Source organism: Capsella rubella, unplaced genomic scaffold (genome assembly GCF_000375325.1).
Source record: "Capsella rubella cultivar Monte Gargano unplaced genomic scaffold, Caprub1_0 scaffold_6, whole genome shotgun sequence".
NCBI classification, from domain to species: domain Eukaryota; kingdom Viridiplantae; phylum Streptophyta; class Magnoliopsida; order Brassicales; family Brassicaceae; genus Capsella; species Capsella rubella.
The window spans coordinates 10,091,690-10,097,916 of NW_006238918.1; the positions used below are offsets into that span (position 1 = coordinate 10,091,690).

The 6,227-nt window shown below is 36.4% G+C and overlaps 1 long non-coding RNA gene across 2 annotated transcripts; it reads left to right on the top strand.

The window, feature by feature from the left end:
• The first annotated feature begins 604 nt into the window (after positions 1-604).
• Positions 605-5,965, top strand: LOC111830102. Of its 2 annotated transcripts, none has more exons than XR_002833427.1 (3): positions 605-724; positions 826-1,009; positions 5,932-5,965. It is a non-coding gene; the product is annotated as an uncharacterized LOC111830102 (long non-coding RNA). The 2 variants fall into 2 exon arrangements; XR_002833426.1 differs by lacking the exon at positions 5,932-5,965 and adding an exon at positions 1,168-1,296.
• The last annotated feature ends 262 nt before the right edge of the window (positions 5,966-6,227 follow it).

Below are 6,227 nucleotides of genomic sequence, written 5' to 3' on the forward strand. Positions count from 1 at the left end.
AAACAACACCATCCTTTAAGGGACTATAAAGTAACATGAAAGTTGATCATCTAAAGAGTAACTAGAAGAATTTTAACCCATATGTGATTTCTCAAAGACTAAGCAATACCTTAAATTGTTACACAAGATTCAGTTAAACTTTAGTTTTAATTATATATCGCTGGTTGAAGCTCGAAGTTTAATGGTTCATTACCTAAGTTTAATTACCTAAGTTTCATACATAATAAAATTAATACAAAATTAGGGTTTGAGCATTAAATATAACTTAAATATCTAAGCAAAACTTTCAATTAATTTTTAGATTAAGAAACCTATTTCCGATAATAAGTGGAACTTTTTCTAAGCATGTCTATTACGTTCAACTTACTATGTTAAATATCAGATAAATAATAGTTATCTAGTTGTAATTGTAAACCACCAAGACCAGCTTGATTGTTTGGGGGAAAAGAAACTCAAACTTAAAAAAAGCTCTGAAACCTAGAAAGGCCCAATAAGTCCACCAAGCCCATTACACCCAAACTCTAAACCTAGATTAATAAAGAGGTATAAATAAGGATCTTAGGGTTTTCTTTCTTTTAATCTTGTGCCTCCTAACCCTAGAGAAGAAAAGAGAGATCTCATGGAAGAGCAAAGGGAGAAGAAGCCACCAATGAAATCAAGGAAAAATCTTAGGAAATTGTATAAACATGGAGAAGCAACCGGACACCATTGTGGATGAAACTTGGTGGGTATGTTTCCAACTCATTAATTTAGTTTATATAGAAGGGTTTTGCAATGCTTTCAGTATTTTAAAGTGTCATTCCTGTTTTCTTGAACCTTTTCTAGGGAGTGTGCAACTCTAAATCTAGCATGACTAGTTGTATTGCTTGGTTCCCAAAACAAGGTCCATTTGGAGAAAGAGGAATTCATTCAAAATTGGGAATATTTCTCATGTAGAGGCATAGGAGAGAAGCTCATGTAGAGGCAGAGGAGAGAAGCTCAAGAAAATCTGCAACAACAGAGGTTTCAGGTAAAGAAACTGAAACAACACATAATTATATTTCTTTGCAGATAACGATTTCAAAGAATAGAACAAAAAAAAAAGAAGAGAGTACACTATTTTAGTTTCAGTTGTGACTTCTCATTTGATTTTATGGTTTCAATCTAATTATTCCCAAGCTATGTCAGAGAATCACAACAAATATGCTCAATAGGATGTATAGGAACAAAGAAACAAAAACATTGAGAGGGAAAGAAGAGATGCTCGCTTAAGACTTGATATGGTTTTGTTTAGTAGAATTATCAATAGTTTCTTAATATTTCTTTCTTTCATAGATCAGTCTTTTGTAATATAATTGATCTATTAAAGAAAGTAAAAATAAGAAAATGTCAATAACTCATCTAAACAACACGTTATCAAATGTCAATAGAGCATTTCTCTCCTTCTCAATCTTTCTTTTCCTCTGTTCTTGCATATCCTGATAAGCATATACGTTGTGATCTTTGACAAGTTATGAGAATAAATAGACTAGAACGGAAATCAAATGAGAAATCGTAGTTGAAACTAACATAATTTATTATGTTCTCCTTTTTTCTTTACTATGTTTCATCATCTGCAGAAGATTATCATTAGGTATTATTTCAATTTCTTTACCCTAAACCTCTATTATTTCTACTTGTCTAGATCTTCGCTTCTTAGTCTCTTGGTGTTCTCTATTATCAGTTTATGAACATTCTCTATAGTGTTGATGTAGTTCATAAATACTTACCATATTTGTTTTACAGAGAAAAAAAACGAGCTAAGTCAAAGGAGACATGATGATAAGTAAATAATACTATTAAATTAAATTATGAACATCGAAGTTAAGTCTTAGTAATCTTCTATACCTTTGCATGCTTGTATAATGTCAACTCTTTAGCAATGTCTCTTTGATATCTTTCTCCAAATCTCTTTCATTATTCTCTCAATCTCACGTTTAGCGGGTGCTATTGAACTGTGTACTTTAAAAAAATTGGAAAGATTTTGGAATCGATTGTTATTCAGTTAGGGGTTTTTATACATTGCATTAGAATCACTTGTTATTAAATTATGCATTTGTTTGATGTATTATAAATTACCTTAAAATATTGTTATTCAATGTCTAAGTGATTTGGTGTCATTTTAGATTTCATTTTATTTCAGTCTAAAAATATGAACAAACAAAATTCAATATATTTTCTCATCTATTTCAAACTCTTTAATCTCTCTCTCTCTCTCTCTCTCTCTGAATTTATTCAGGAGATTAATAAAAGAAATAAAAGATCTTTACTCAGAGTAGAAGCACGAAGGAGGAGGCTGTGTTTCTTCTTTATCCTTGAAATTGGTGTAAAGAAGAAATTAAACGATTCCAGATTTCTCAAAATTTATAATAACCATATCAGAATCAGAAACTACCATTACATATAGAAATCAGGTTTCTCATTTTTTTGAATTGGTTTTCGTGGATCTGAGTTTTAATTTACAAAAAAACATCATTTTGCCTCTTTTAACACCCGTGTTCAAAGTTTTGTAGTGTCGATTGACACCAACAGATTTTGGTTTAGACTGTTTATCTTAATTTTTGGTTTTGGGGAAAACCTAGGTCGACTTAAAAAGTCGCTTCCTGAAAAGTGTGAGAAAAGGCAGAGAGGGAGAGTTGTTCCCTGAGGTGTTTTCTAGAGAAGGGGGGTCTTGTGGTTGTGGGTGTTAGGAGAGTATTTTCCTTCCTCTGTTTTCCTTGTTTTCATGCCTGTTCATTCCAATCAAAAGGTGAATGTGTGTTCATGGTTGATCGGGGACTGTTAAACCCTTCTGATGTGTTATTGATTAATTTGGGTGGTTAGAAATGGTTATGTGTGGCTTTTTTTTGTTTATTTGTTTGCATAATTGAGTGTTAGGGTTCTTGACTGGAGCTTTGGAGATGGTGAATTATATTTGCTCTTTGGAGAGTTGAGAGGCGAATTCAGGGCTTCTAGGGAGGCGGTTTCAGTCGAGACCAATTTCTGGACAATTTTTCTAGACGGCAATTTTTCGACACCGAGTAATTCTTTTTTTTTTTTGGCTGGTTTGTTTGATTTGGATAATCTGATGCATGTTGATTTGGTTTAATATGTTTGTGTGTATAGCCTAGTAGATAGGAGGATCACTTCGATGAGTATTTGTCATAATACTGATGCATCTCATTGTGTTTCCAATGCAGTAAAGTGTGACATGGAATCATGGCATTGAGGAGGAGGATGATCTTTTTTTTTTTTTTGAAATATGGAGGAGGATGATCTAGGGTCTTGATTGTTATGTTTATGATTATGTTTAATTGTTGTTGGAACCTGACTTAGAGGCATGCTAGGTTGCTGGTGTAAAATGTGGTTATGTAATGATTGGTTAACTAATATTATGATTAATTGGAGTTGGTTTAATATGTTTCCGCTGTGCATGATGGTTTATTATTGGGTTAATTTGGTTAGGTTTATTAGTAAGTATGAGACTACTGATGAATGAAATAAAAACAAATCGGGTCGGTCTTTTCTATTTGGTATCAGAGCTCTTATGATTCTAAAGCTAGGCTAAATGGATGGTTTGTGAATTTCATGGTTTGAAGATTGATGTTTAGAATGGTTTAGGTATTTAATTGGTGAATTGTTTTCTTGTTGTGTGGTCCATGTTGTGAATCGTTGTGTGATGCTTGGTGGTAGCATGCTAGAATTGATTATGATTAGTTAGTCAATTATTGAGCATGTAGACATAGTATCATCCTCTTCGAGCCTTTAATGAGATTCCATGGTAAGTTTTTATGTGTTGTGTTTTCTCTAGTTGTTTGTGTTCCTAGATTCTTCCTGTAGTAGTGTATGAAGCTAGAGGTTGCTATCGTGGTGGTCGTGGTCCAAAGCTTTGGTGGTGTTTTTTGTTGGAAATGGATTTTCGAGAAGTTAAGTTGGAGACTATGGTGTAAACACCCTGAGTGGCGAGGTTGTTTGAGAATCGACCTAAAAACGGTCATGGTAGAGGTGATAATCCGATGGGAATATGGATGGGTAGGTATGACATTGCAAGATAGTGCTTGGACTATGTGAGGTATTTATGTTCAGGTGATGCTTAGAGACGTTATAGCTTCTTTGCTCTTAGGATGATGGGTCCTAAGAAACTCATGAGGAGACATGGTGGTTGTAACGCCTCGGCCGCTATCACTCCTATGGGCCCCATGTTCACCACCCTCCCATGAGCCCACCTCTCTTTATGGGCCTCACGTCTTCTAACTAGGCCCATGAGCCCATCGATATCCGAAGGCCAGTTTGCTACATCCGGGAAGCGTAAAGTCTTGTTTTCCGACCCTACAAATCACCACATGACCTTTCCCTGTGTATTAGCCTCACTCAGACAGTTCCAATAACCACTTCCCGGAACGCCACCTATCCGTTGATTACTCCAGCATAAGCATGCTTAACTGTGGAGTTCTCTTATGACCATCGATTGAAAAGATAATTGCACTTTGGTAATTAAGGTGACCAAATCAATTTATTTAAACATCTTCGCAACGTAGCGTCTCATAGTAGTTCTTTTAGATACCGATGGCTTGAAGGGTTGTGGTTCTGAGAGTGGCAAATGAGATGGTTGTTCTCCTGGAGGGGATGGTGGTTCTCTTGATAGGATGGTGATTTCCCTAGTATCGGGATGACTCGATGGTTCGGACATGAGAGTGGATCAGTTAAGAGCAAATAATGTCTAGAGCGTCGGTATAAGCATAGAGACTAGATGGAGACCTCAGACGTTGATGGTGGTTTCATCTTGGATTCGGGTTGTGCTGAACGGTGGGGTTAGGGTTGTTTCGATCGGTGGGCCAGAGTTGTGTTGGCTAGTGGGCCAAGATTGTGCTGGATAGTGGGGTCAAGATTGTGTTGGCAGGTGGGCCAGGGTTGTGTTGCCTGGTTGGCCATGGTTGTGTTGGCCAGAGGATTATAAATAGTGCATACCATAGTGATGGTTGTATGACGTTTATGGTGTTCAATCTCAAGATTGGTTTTGCTGACCCGATGGTCGGGTTGTTAGGCGAACTATTGCGACACTAGTGAAATGCGTGTTGGGGATAGACAATGTTGAGGGATTTGAATGTTAGTGAGTGAGAATTATAACACCCGTGCTCAAAATTTCGTAGTGTCGACCGACAACAACAAATATTGGGTTAGAATATTTCATTTTAAATCGTTGGTTAACTTAATTTTTGGTTTTCGGGGAAATATAGGTCGACTTAAAATGTCGAGGCAGCCGTTTTCTCTTCATTTTCAAAGTTTTGTTGCTTCCTTAAAGTTGAGAGAAAAGCTAGGGAGAGAGAGTTGTTCCATGCGGTGTTTACAAGAGGTTTATGGGGTTTCTGTGGCTAGTTATTGAGGGATCGAACAAAGAAAAGGGGAGTTTCATGGCTGTGGGTGTTAGGAGAATCATGTCCTTCCTCTGTTCTCCTTTTTTCGTCCTTGTTCATTCCAATCAAAAGGTGAGTGCATGACCATGGTTAATCAGAGCATATTAAACCCCTCTAATGAGTTTTTGATTGATATTGTTGTGGGTGGCTGGATACTGTTGTGTGTGGCTTGTTTGTGTGTATTGGTTTATGTGTTTGCATGATTGAGCATTGCGTTCTTGGCTTGAGCTTTGGAGCTGTTGAATTCACTCTCTAGAGAGTTAAAAGGCGATTTCAGGGCTTCTGCGGAGACGGTGTCGGTCAATACCAACCTTGGGTCTGTGTCGGTCAACACCAATTTCTTGACAGTTTTTCTAGACAGAAATTTCTGGACAATGAGTAGTTCATGTCTTTTTATGGCTGGTTTATTTAATTTGGTTAATATGACGCATGTTGGTTTGGTTTAATATGCTTGTGTGTAGGGTAGATGGGAGGATCGCTTCGAAATACTCATGCGCATCTCATTGTGTTTGTTATGCAGGTAAAGTGTGATGTACAATCATGGCAAAGAGGAGGAGCATGATCTAGGGTCTCGGTTGTTATGTTTTATGATTATGTTTAATTGTTGTTGGAATCTGGTTTTAGTTAAATTGTGGTTATTGAATGATTGGTTAATTATTATTATGATTAACTGGAGTTGGTTTAATATGTTTCTGGTGTGCATGATAGTTTATTGTTGGGTTAATTCGGTTAGGTTAATTATTTAGTATGGTACTAGTGATTAATAATTTTTTTATAAAAACTAGAATTCGGACCCGGTTACAGCGCGGGAAAAGT